The sequence below is a fragment of the Protopterus annectens genome, chromosome 6.part1, assembly GCF_019279795.1.
Source record: "Protopterus annectens isolate FY-2018-M chromosome 6.part1, PAN1.0, whole genome shotgun sequence".
Taxonomy (NCBI): Eukaryota; Metazoa; Chordata; order Ceratodontiformes; family Protopteridae; genus Protopterus; species Protopterus annectens.
Genome location: NC_056738.1, coordinates 492,036,889 through 492,050,356, shown reverse-complemented (window position 1 = coordinate 492,050,356; position 13,468 = coordinate 492,036,889).

Below are 13,468 nucleotides of genomic sequence, written 5' to 3'. Positions count from 1 at the left end.
TATATATATATATATATATACACACACACACACACACACACACACACACACACACACACACACACACACACACACACACACACACATACATCAACATGTATAAATATATTTCCTGTAATGTTGAATGACTGTGCTGGATGATATGTTTGTGAAAACATCAGGGTTATGTATATCTGATAGGGCTTAGTGATAAATTGCTTTGGTTATGGTGTGTAGGGTTCTGGGTTTGAGACTTGCAACGGCTGATTATTTTGTTGCTGGGCAGAACAAGGGCTGTTGGATACAGAGTGATTAATACACTTTTAAGCAGCTGTAAGCAGGTTTGCTTGATGGTGAGCAATGCTAACTTCCAGTTACAGTTTCTTATACTCAGTTTCATTCTAAATTGCTTAACCTGTGCAGGCATTGCTTACACCCCCCAAACAGGCTTAAACCCACTTACTGCTGTTTAAAAATGTTTACTCCCACTTACCCTGTGCTAATGTCTTTAAAAGAAAAGAAAAATGGTTGATAGGAAAGTGGTGAAAAAGGTGCACAAAGAGGGAAAGACAGTAGAAAAAATAGCTAGGGATGTGCAGGATGGGTGTAGGGAAGGTCCATAGCTGCCCATTTCTTCTACAGCAACAGCTGTACATATACACTGATTTGGAGGTAGATTTGGACACTCATACCCCTAAGAGAGGGGTAAGGACAACAATAATATGTTGTGAAGCCAATTAAACCAGATTACATGTGTCCAGTGGACACATGTGCAAAATGGACAGCTATGTACGGGGTGAGATTTTTTTTTTGGGAACAGATTCCCCTGTTTTTATTTTAAGGTGAGAGTGGGATATTGGGGAGGGATAGTAGGTATATTTGGGGATGTAGGTTGGGTAGGATAACAGACAAGACAGCATACATGCGGGGGATAAACACCATGGATGGGGAGAGGTGTTTGGAAGTCGGAAGCCCATGAACCCCCTCGTGAAAACAGTGGGACTGAGGTCCCCACCTATGGGCAGTCACCACTGCACCTTCATGTCCCTGAAGGTGGCTGTGCTGGGGGCTGAGTAGGAGGGGCAGACTGACCCTCTAAATGCACCATGCAGCCCTCAAGCTGGTGTAGCAGATCTCCAAACTCCCTGTGGAGCTTGCTACTCACCAGACCCTGGACTTAACAAAGGGTGACAGTATCCTGTCTGTGCCTGCTCCCGGGGGGGGCGATCCCCATCCCCTGAGGCGGTTCCACCCGAAGGTGGTGCAGGACCATCAGATGAGGAGGTCACAGGGTGGGCCCCAGATGTGCTGGTGCCTGGTGCCACTGCCAGATGAGGTGGTAGAGGTGGTTCCGCTGGGACCGGCCTTCCCAAACGTGCTATGGTGTTTCAATTTTAAAACATATGTGGGTTAGTATTAGTTAGCACATTCCAGGATTAGGTATAATAGTATGTATAGATATTCCCATTAACCCAAAACACCAGATATGGAACAGCTGCATAACAAACAGAACACATGCATATATGGAACCACAGTGTTCATTACAACAGAATGCAGGTACATTGATGGCAGCATGCCACCAATGTGTAAGTATTTCAACATGGCACATGCATAGAAACAAATTTCAATATTTATCAAATAGGTTATATGTCCCAATAGTAGATTTAATTGTACACATACCGATTGAGTTATGTATTTAGTTTATGGTTGCAGATATGGCGGGGGGAGAGAAAGATGCCAATTAACAACTTGTATATCCCTGTAGTTCTAATTACTTTCTTAGTCAGTGCTGTGATCTGTACCTTACAGGTATTATTGCACTACCCTATGGCCTTAGTTTGGACAGTGGTATGGATGTAGACAACTATATAGATGAACTGTGTTTTACCTACAGTATACACCTCTTACCTGGTATACCTGTGGAGGTATTGTTTGTAACACTACCTGACATTTTGTACACATATTCCAAGATTCCAGGTCGATATTATGCACATACCTCTCCATCTCTTATTGCACACACTCTGAGCATGTCTGGACAACATGCAGGTGAAACTGGAACATATTTTGACTATTGCCCTCATAAACCTTTGGTGAGTTGTACAATGACAGGTTAGTTTTCATAGACATTTTCCAAATATTTACAGACCTGACAGTCAGTTATATGACATTAAATGCAGCCTAAATGTCAGAGATTAGCACGCTGATTAGTAGCTGTATTTAGAGCACAACCAAAAGCTGTTTACTGAATTTCCTGTTTGCACTTAATTTTAAAATTGTTTTTTCTCAAAACTTGCATATTTTCTGTCTTTGACCTAGCACTCTTGTGTGGGGTCATTTACTGCACTGTTATAACTTGATATTACTTGTGAACCTCTGCTATCTCTGAAAAAACAAAAACAAAAAAAAAAATCTTGCTTTTTTCCCACTTTTCTGAGATTTAAAAAAGTTCAGTTACAGGCTTGCTGTTCCTGAACTGTTTTTAAGTTTCTATGAGGCCATTTTTGCTTGGGCTAAAGGAAAGTCTCGCTGTTGATCAGTGGCAGTGAAAAACATTGAACAGCTCCCCTGCCCCCTTGGGAGTGGTTACTGACTTGAAACTGTAGTTTTATTGACCAGTAGGGGTCATTTCCAAAACTCCGTCATCTTCCTCTCTTAAAACCTAGTTGCCTCATGGGTTTGGGGTCTTTTCAGGCTTGTTGGCTGTTGGTGAAGCACCCACCAAGAGGAGAAACCGCTGAGAGAAGAAGGGAGCCACTTTTGAGTATTTAAGTATTTTTTCTCTGTTTATTTGCTAAGTTTTTCTGCATAGTTGCCTAGTTTGAGCATTTTCTGGCTTCTTAAACTTGATTTCTGCATTAGTAGCTGTATTTAGAGCACAACCAAAAGCTGTTTACTGAATTTCCTGTTTGCACTTAATTTTAAAATCGTTTTTTTCTCAAAACTTGCATATTTTCTGTCTTTGACCTAGCACTCTTGTGTGGGGTCATTTACTGCACTGTTATAACTTGATATTACTTGTGAACCTCTGCTATCTCTGAAAAAACAAAAACAAAAAAAATCTTGCTTTTTTCCCACTTTTCTAAGATTTAAAAAAGTTCATTTACAGGCCTGCTGTTCCTGAGCTGTTTGTAAGTTTCTGTGAGGCCATTTTTGCTTGGGCTAAAGGAAAGTCTCTCTGTTGATCAGTGGCAGTGAAAAACATTGAGCAGCTCCCCTGCCCCCCGTGGGAGTGGTTACTGACTTGAAACTGTAGTTTTATTGACCAGTAGGGGTCATTTCCAAAACTCCTTCATCTTCCTCTCTTAAAACCTAGTTGCCTCGTGGGTTTGGTGTCTTTTCAGGCTTGTTGGCTGTTGGTGAAGCACCCACCAAGAGGAGAAAACGCTGAGAGAAGAGGGGTGCCACTTTAGAGATTTTAAGTATTTTTTTTTCTGTTTATTTGCTAAGTTTTTCTGCATAGTTGCCTAGTTTGAGCATTTTCTGGCTTCTTAAACTTGATTTCTGCATTAGTAGCTGTATTTAGAGCACAACCAAAAGCTGTTTACTGAATTTCCTGTTTGCACTTAATTTTAAAATCGTTTTTCTCAAAACTTGCATATTTTCTGTCTTTGACCTAGCACTCTTGTGTGGGGTCATTTACTGCACTGTTATAACTTGATATTACTTGTGAACCTCTGCTATCTCTGAAAAAAAAACCAAAAAAAAATCTTGCTTTTTTCCCACTTTTCTGAGATTTAAAAAAGTTCAGTTACAGGCTTGCTGTTCCTGAACTGTTTGTAAGTTTCTGTGAGGCCATTTTTGCTTGGGCTAAAGGAAAGTCTCTCTGTTGATCAGTGGCAGTGAAAAACATTGAGCAGCTACCCTGCCCCCGTGGGAGTGGTTACTGACTTGAAACTGTAGTTTTATTGGCCGTATTGGGTCAATACCTGGCTCTTTCCAGCCCCTGCTATCAAGCACGCTTTAGCATGCTTTAGCGCGATTTAGCGCGGAGTTGCCACTAGAGCAGCATCGGGCAGCGCCGGTTTAACAAGGTTAAACTTTTTCTGGCTCCATAAAGCCTGTTCTTCATTTTTTCCCTTAGAACTGCTCTACTAGTAATCTAAACAGTATGTCCCTTAACTAAAAAGCGCAGCACTTGTTCCTAAAAAGCTTTTTTTTTTTTTCTCCAAAAAAAAAAAGCTCAGCACTTGTCTTAAAAGCATCTTCTTTTCAGGCTTAGCACTTCTGTATTATACAAAGTCCCTCACTAGTGAACCCCCCCCCAGGAGTACCCACTTCCTTACTAAGTCCTCTCTCATTCAGTTACACCCCAAACTTCTTAATTTCTCTAGCATGTCGAAGGGCCAGATGCTGGCGTCCTCTCCTGTCCAGTTGGTGAATCTGGGAATATTGAGGCAATGTTACAATTGCCTCATGTACACAGACAACCCTCTCCTCCTCCCACATAACACAAATACTTGCGAGAGATGCAGCTATTTAGCCAAACTGGAGGCTGAGCTCTCTCAACTCAGGACTGGCAAGACCAGAGAGGAGGAGAAGGCAACTACACACACCACAAAACCAGTCTCACATAAAGCTATCACAACAATGAATCAAACACATAAACACACAAAGACCTACTCGAAGGCTCTGAGCAAAAATTTACCTAAACAGCAGAGGCCTCCAAAGCAGACACCCAAGCAACCGCCACCTCATGACACACCACAGGCAACACATAAAACACAAAATCAGTGTGCAAAGCAGTCACAGCCCTTAAGGCCAAATACAACACCAAACATACTTGTCATAGGTGACTCCATAGTCTGACACACTGACGTCCCACTCACCAGACTGAACAAGGAGAGGGTCACAGTAAGCTGCCTATCGGGTGCTAGAATCCACCACATAACACAAGCACCCGGGTCACTCCACAGCAAGTACAAATATGACACAGTCATTGTCCATGCTGGTGTGAACGACCTGAGACGTACCTCCCTGGACTACATGAAAAGAGACATAGAGGAGCTCTCTGATTATGTAGCCCAGGCAGGTATGACCCTGACCCTGAGCAGCATCCTTCCTTCACCAAGAATGATGCCACAACATAGAGACAAGATGATCAGCTTTAACAATTGGCTTAATTTCTGGTGTCATTCAAAGGGGATCCAGTGTCTGTCTGCCTGGGATGACATGCTTGACAAGCCACGCTGCTTCGCAAGGGACGGCTTGCACCTGTCACCCCTGGGATTCCGGATATTGGCTAAGGCTCTTGCCACCCCCCATAGTGCCTTTTTTAGGCAAGGCTCAAATTCTAAACCTACCACCCTAGAAAACAAAAATGGGAAGAAACTAAGGGTAATGCTGCTCAATGCCAGAAGTCTAAATCTCAAAATGCACACACTCGAGGCCCTTCTCCATATGGAGAACATCGATGTCTGTGCTGTGACTGAAACCTGGTTCAAGGCTCCTGAGATCACCCCGGCACTATCAGGTTTTACCTCATATCATGCGTTCCGGCCCCAAAACACGGACCACACCACAAAAGGAGGGGATGTATCTATATTCATCAAGGATACCCACACCTCCAGGTTGGTGGCAACGCACGAAGCATCAGAAACCATCCGGGTGCAATTAACCATAGGCAAAACTGCTCTACAATTTGTAGCATGCTACAGGCCACCCTCTCAAACTCAGGAACCCCACACAGCCTTCCTGAAGACACTGGAGGGTATAAATGTATCTCCAAACACCATTATATTGGGTGACTTCAACTACCCGAATATAGACTGGGAACATTACTCAAGCCCAAACCTTCTAGCCCAAAGGTTCCTGGAGTTCATAAATTCAGATGCCATGGAACAACTAGTCACCATTCCCACAAGAGGAGAAAATATACTAGATCTCATCATCACAAACATGGGGACAAAATGCTCCACACCGGAAGTATATCCCTCATTGGTGAGATCAGATCATAAACTAATCTCACTGGATATCCACATCCCACCCCCACCCCGAACAAAAAAGACCACAGTGAAGAACTTCTCTAAAGCAAACTTCACACTACTCAAGACTGGTGTGGTATCCTTCAAGGCCCCTGAGCCAGTGGAAACCACAACCCAAGCTGCGGAAGCCCTTACAAATGCCTTCTCCGAACACCTCCAGGACTGCATGGATCAGGCAATCCCTAATAAAACCAAGACTCTTTCCACCAAGGGCAAACATCCAGTCTGGTGGACCCCAGCCATAAACAAACTTTACAATAAGAGGAGAAAGCTGTTACATGATAGAGCAAAATCCATAAAAGAGAAGACACCTTTGATCATTATTAGTAAAAAATACGAGCACTCATAAAATCATCCAAGGCCAACTTTGAGAGAAAAATTGCCATAGATTCAAAAGACAATCATAAGGCCTTCTTCAGCTATGTTAGAAACCTGGGTGGAAACTCCCAGATATGCTCAGAATTAGTCCAAAATGATACAAAAATCACTGAACCCACAGACATTGCCAACATACTGGCAGACAGGTTCAGTGCAAACTTCACCCTCTCCCCAAAAGGAGAGATAACTATCCCAGCGGAGTGCAGCCTCCCAGACATCTCCAATGCGCAGGTGAAAGCTGCTCTCTCTAAAGCTAAAAACACAGCATCAATGGGACCGGATGGTGTCCCCGGCTGTGTGCTACATGAACTCAATGAGGAACTAAACCCGCACATAAGGCAGCAGTTTAATCTTAGCCTTACCACAGGATACATGCCCAAGGAGTGGCGTACGGCAACTGTGGTCCCACTCCACAAAGGTGGTGCCTCTACAGACCCTGGTAATTACCGCCCCATAAACTTAACAAGCCTGGTCTGCAAAGCTATGGAGAGGATCATAATGGAACTCATAAACAAGGACATAGGGGACTTGCAGACATTGGACCCGACCCAGTTTGGCTTTGTCAAGGGCAGATCATGCCTTTTGAACTTGGTCGACTTCTTCAAAACAGTCACCAAGGCCATTGATGTGGGAAAGGCAGTCCATACAGCCTACCTTGACCTTGCAAAAGCTTTCAACACAATACCCCACTCAGGTATTATAGAGAAACTTACCAGCTTAAATGTAAACCCATATGTCACAAGATGGGTTGCAAACTGGCTAAAGGACAGAACCCACAGGGTTAGAGTAGCCGGCGCCATGTCAGACTCCAAGCCGGTCACAAGTGGTGTCCCACAGGGCTCAGTCCTTGGCCCCCTGTTGTTCGGCATCTACTTCTCAGAAGTACAGGCTAACATAGGAGGACTATGGCTGACAAAGTTTGCAGATGACTGCAAACTGGGAGCCATAGTGGAAAGTACATCGGACACAGATATCCTTCAGAGGGGTCTCACGGAAACTGATAGCTGGTGCCAGAGCCATGGCCTGAAGTTAAATGCCAAAAAATGTATAGTCATACCCTTCGGGAAAAACAAGGTAGCCCCAAGCTACCATATAGGTGGCAATCCACTAAGCACAGAAGAGGTTATCAGGGACCTGGGGACCCAGGTTGACAGTGGCCTTTCTTTTGACACTCACATTGCTAAAGTGGTTAGAAAAACCTTCTACATTGCCCACCTGATCATGAAGGGATTCACATCCAGATCAAGTGAGGTTATTGTTCCCCTGTACTCTTCACTTATCAGACCAATGATCAAGTACAATGCCCCATTCGGGATGTATCTTACCCGACACCTGCAGCAATTGGAGAGACCCCAAAAGTTCCTCACCAAAAGGATAAAGGGACTCCAAAATCTGTCATATGCTGCCAGACTGAAGAAACTCCAGCTCTATTCAGTCGCATACCGTCTGCTCAGAGGTGACCTGTGCCTGACATACAAGGCCATGTCCAACCCAGAATTAATGGGCATGCTCCACCTCAAAAAATCCAAATCTACCAGATCCACTAGAGCAAGTGACTTAAACCTTAGCAGGGATATAAATAGGACATGCTGGAGGGATAGATTTGTCACCCAGAGACTCCCTATGTTGTGGAATAAAATCCCGGTCCATGTGAGGCAGAGCACCTTGCTGGCTCTGTTCAAGAGAAATCTTGACCGGTGGATGGGAGATCATAGGTTTACCCCGGGAATCATCTCTGTGTCACTGCTGGACAGAGGCACAACAAACTAATGGGCACAGTATTTTTTAACATAAGGGGTGGCGTAAGCCACAAAAACTCTGGGCTAGGCTTATAAATGCCTTAGGGCAGATAGCCTAGTATAAACCTATGACCCTATGAACCTGATATGCCAGGGGGACAGGGTGACAGCCAGCAGATATGGGCCAATTATCTGGACATTCTGGACAGATCTGTACAGTCGAGGGCTATGATTCTGCATACAGCTTATTACCACTCCCAGGATTTGAACAATGGCTGTGTGTGCTAAAAACAAAACTGTCTACATTACAGTTGAGTGTGCTATAGAGATATTGCTGTGTATCTTTTCTCTGAATTTTGTCTATAAGTCTCCCGTGGTTTTACAATCTGATCTTGTAATTACAGCACTTTTATATGGGGATTCCTAAACAGTTTTATTATGTAGCACTGTGTGGATGACAGTGATGACTAATACCTTATTAGTCCGAGATACTGCAACACTAACATTGCCATACAATACCAGACTAAACAGTGCCAGTCCAGGATTTCAATCTTTTATTTCTAGGCACAGTTTTCGTGTCTGACAGACCTGTGGGGGGAATGTTTATTAACACTACCTGAATGTTGCCACACATATTATCAGATTCCACATTATTATTATGCACATATGTTTCACTCGGTTACTGCACACACTCTGGTCATAGCTTCACAACATGGGGGTGGAGTTTGGACATACTTTGCTTATTACTCTCATAACACTTTGGTGAGTTGCTAGAGTGACAGGTTTGTTCTTATAGATATATTTCTGACAGTTATGATGTCTGACAATCAGTTGTATGTCATTATTTGCTACCTAAACTTCTGGGATCATCCCACTGATTTGCCAGGGGGACATGGTGACAGGCAGGGGACTTACACCAATTATCTGGACTTTCTGACAATATCTGTACAGTTGTGGGGTATGATTCTGCATACAACTTACTACACTCCCAGGATTCGAACCATGGCTGTGTGTGCTAAAAATACAATGCTTCACGTCTCATTTGAGTGTGCTATTTGGATTACGTTGTCTATCTTTTCTTTGTTTTCTGTCTAAGTCTCTCTCAGTTGTACAACATGACCTTTTGATTACAACAGTCATATACAGACATTCCTACACATTTTGTTTATGTATCACAGTATGGGTAACAGTGCTTAATACAACAGTACTATTAAGAGATTGAAACACTGCATTGCCATATGGTACCAGAGTAAACACAAGCAGTCCAGGAGGTAGACCTTTATTGCCAGGCTGTTAACCTTTTATTTACTTACAACCTATATGAGATTCTTCCTGCCATATTGTCTGGTTTATTCAGTACATGCCATACACAATACAGGTTTTATACTGGCAATTAACGTTCTACTACTTATAGATTTATTTCCCATGACAGTACATGCAAGATTATTACTAACTTGCCTCGCAATGCAACCTCTGCAGTCTACAGGCATGGGCTTCCCGATTCACAGCCCACTCATCTGCCACTGTCAAAGACATAAGAGGAATATTTAGCCATACCTATCCATAATATACATGAGCTGGCAATTATTAAATAGGTAGTAGACTGATACACACGGCTGGGTCATCACCTGTCTGCCTAGCCTATTGGACCCACTGATCCAAGAGCTCCCTCTTTCTCTGTTTCAGGTTGGCATAGTGATGCCTGACCTGCTCACCAGTTTGAGATATGCCAGTGGCACTGGTGAGGTCATGGGCGAGTTGGTCCCAGGCTTCCGCTTTATATTATGAACCCTGGTACTGGCCCTGCAGCAATCTCCGGTCATGGTCTTTAACAAGGAGTCCAGTCATGACTTTGGACTCCTGGATGCCCCAGCACTGCACCTGGAAGCATGATCCTTCACCCACACCAGCCATAGTGCCTACAGGCAGAAGCTGCAACCGGTTATGAGATGTATTTCTGCCTATGGGGTTGAAATAGGGCCAATTTCCCACACTTTACTGTGATTGGACAGTTTTGAAAATGCTAAGCTGTGGGCAAACGTGCTTACCTAAAGTTGGCATTACTTAAAGGAGTATACCAATGAGAAAACTGATTTAGCTGGCCTACACATTGCTTACACCTAGTAAGCAGGGGTGTGCAATGCTTAGCATTGCTTAATTTTAAATTTGAACACTATTTGCTGTTTGGTATTGATTTATCATTCATTACATGTTATATATGTGTTTGGTATCCATGATTCATGTGTATGTACACTGTATGGGGTCCATGTATTTATTGGGGGATTTCAACACTTTATTGCAATGACACCTCACATCTGGACTTAATGCAGTACTCGAGTTCACATATTTATGTTATGTAGTAGGTTATACAACCTAAAACTGTATATAGATTCCTTTCACATGTAAATTTTGATTTTCCTATAGTGAGGATGTGTTTGGGGATACCTCAGTCTTCTGCACTGCTGTGATGGCTTACTGGTTAACTACTGTGATTATAGTGTACAGTGTCCTGAGTTCAAGACCAGCAAGGGCTGTTTAGTTTATTGCTGGGCAGAACAGCGGCTGTTGGATACAGAGTGATTAACACACTTTTAAGCAATTGTAAGTGGGCTTGCATGGGTTTGCGTGACGGTAAGCAATGCTAACTTCCAGTTAAATATGCTTACAGGGAGTTAGCTCCAATATTGCTTAACCTGTGTGCGCATTGCTTACCCCCGCACAAATTGGCTTAAACCCGCTTACTACTGCTTGCAAGTGCTTACTCCTGCTTACCTCCAGACTAATTTAGGCAGAAATGTAACATGGCTCTTGGAAAGGTGGTGGATTTGGACAATCTATGGATTTATCATTCATTACACATTATACCTTCAATTCGTATCCCTGATTCATGTACATATACTGTATGGGGCACTTGTGTTTATCTGTGGATTTTACAACATTATTACAATGACACCTCATATCTGCATTTAATGCAGTACTCCAGTTCACAAATATATGTTATTTAGTAGGTTATATGGCAAAATAAATGTTCATAAAGTGATTCCACATGGAAAATGGAATTGACTACAGTGAGAATCAAACTGGGAATGACTGCTCACAAGGCGAAGGCTCTGACCACTACACTATTGCAGTACTTTTTCATTTGCATATATCTTGCTATTTATCTTCTTGTGCCATTTAAGCTACAGTATGCAGAGCTAAGCAATGGGCAAACCCATGCACCTACGGTTAAATTTAATCTGTTTGATAAAAAAATTTTTCTACTGCTATTTTCTCTTGGAAGGGACAGGTTTTACTTATTGCTGTGCATCTGCACATTTGGCAGACATCCTAGCAACCTCCCATACCTCTTAAACTCTTAATGCACATTATCTGGACAAAGCTTGATAACATGAGGTCCAACTATGGACATATCTTAATTATTGCTCTTATAAACTTGGGACAGTTGCTAGAGTAACAGGATTGGTTTTAATATATGTCTTCTGATGGATTTTGGTGTCTGACACTCATATGTATGCCATTACTTCATGGCTTCATTCCTGACATCATCCTGTGCTTTCAGGATACAACTGGGGTACAGGCCAACTGTATGCACAAAAAATGCGGACATTATGCATTAATTTGTACAGTTGGGAGGCATGCAACCTCCTATGAGCATTGTTACTCATTGTTATTGCCAAATGGCACTTCCTGAGTGCAGGGGTATGTGTATTGTAAGAGCTCTGCTCTCAGACACACCCCCTGCACTCGTACATGCTCCATGTCTGTTTAGGAGCAGAGGCAGCACGCCTTCATTGCTATGCATGGCATGCTGCCATATGCTCCTAAACGGTTCCTTCCATGCAGGAATAAGCTATTCCTGCATGGAACCTTACTGAATCCCGGGGTATCTCTAGTAACAAAAAACATACTTTCCAACTCATCTGTTAAATATTTTGTTTGTTTTGTGTTACCAACTTTTTCCCCCTTCTTAGTATGATGTTTTAATAATTTTGTCATTGCATCTTCTATCTATTTTACTTCATACCCTCTTTGTAAAAACCTTGCTTAGCTTGCTATATTTCTTGTTCTCCTTCTTCAATGTTATTACAAAGCCTTTTTATTCGATTAAATTCTCCATATGGGATAGATTTGAGTGTATGTGAGGGGTGACAACTTTCCCCATGAAGTATATTATTTTGATTTTGAAATTTTCTACATATTTTTGTTTGTATACTTCCTTTAACATTGCCTCTTGAAATAATATCCAAATAATGAACTTCTTCTCCTACCTGGAGATCATCAAATTTAATAGTAAATCTATTTTGATGTAAATCAAAAACACATTGTTCTACCTGTTCTATGCCTCCCTTACATACAAACAACAAATCATCTATATATCTACAGTATTGGACTACATACTTCCTAAAGAAATTATTGTTATATACACATAATTGTTCATATAGCCCCATAAAGATATTTGCATACATGGGGGCAAATGCTGCCTCCATTGCAGTTCCTTGTCGCTGTCTATATAACTTTCCATTAAATTTGAAATATATTCTAAACAAAATGTTGCCAATCCTATGACATAATGCATACTAAGGGAATCCTTAAGAAAGTATAATATTGCTTCCAAACCAAATTCATGCTGTATGCTTGTATATAGACTAACAACATCTACTACTATGAAAAAACATATTTTCCAATTTTACTTTTTTACTTTTTCACTAAGTTGAAAAACTTATAACTAATAAAGGACAGAATTTTAAAAACATTTTGGAGTACCACTTGAGTAGAAGTAATGAGAAGTACAAGTCCAAAATGTATAAATGTGGGGCATGTAGTTACTGTAAATATATAAATGATGGACCTTATGTCTCCATGGAAAAATACAATATAATCCTTCAATGTCCTGGATGTTGCAACTGTAATACTAAAAACGGGGTATATTTAGCCACGTGTACATCATGTCCAGGATTTTATGTTGGGAAAACTATATGGGGACTGAGGGAAAGAATAGCAGAACACACAAGAGATAACAAAAATAAGAAAGACAGTAGCGCTCTGTATGTATGTTTATGTATATATATATATATATATATATATATATATATATATATATATATATATATACATCATTATCTGCACCAATTTTAGGAGATTTTTATTCTTCATAATTGATAAAGTAGAATTTAATTAAAGGGGTGGTAACATTAAGCTGGATATTGAAGCCAGAGACTAAGTGGCAATTGAGACTAAATGCCACACATGAACCAGGCCTGAATGATGGTATTTCTGTTTCAGCAACCTTTAAACATAGGTCAATGAAGTATTAACTTTCAGTGTAATGAGTTATATAAAATAATTAACTTGATAATGGAATGTTTATATTAACTTGATTTGGGATGG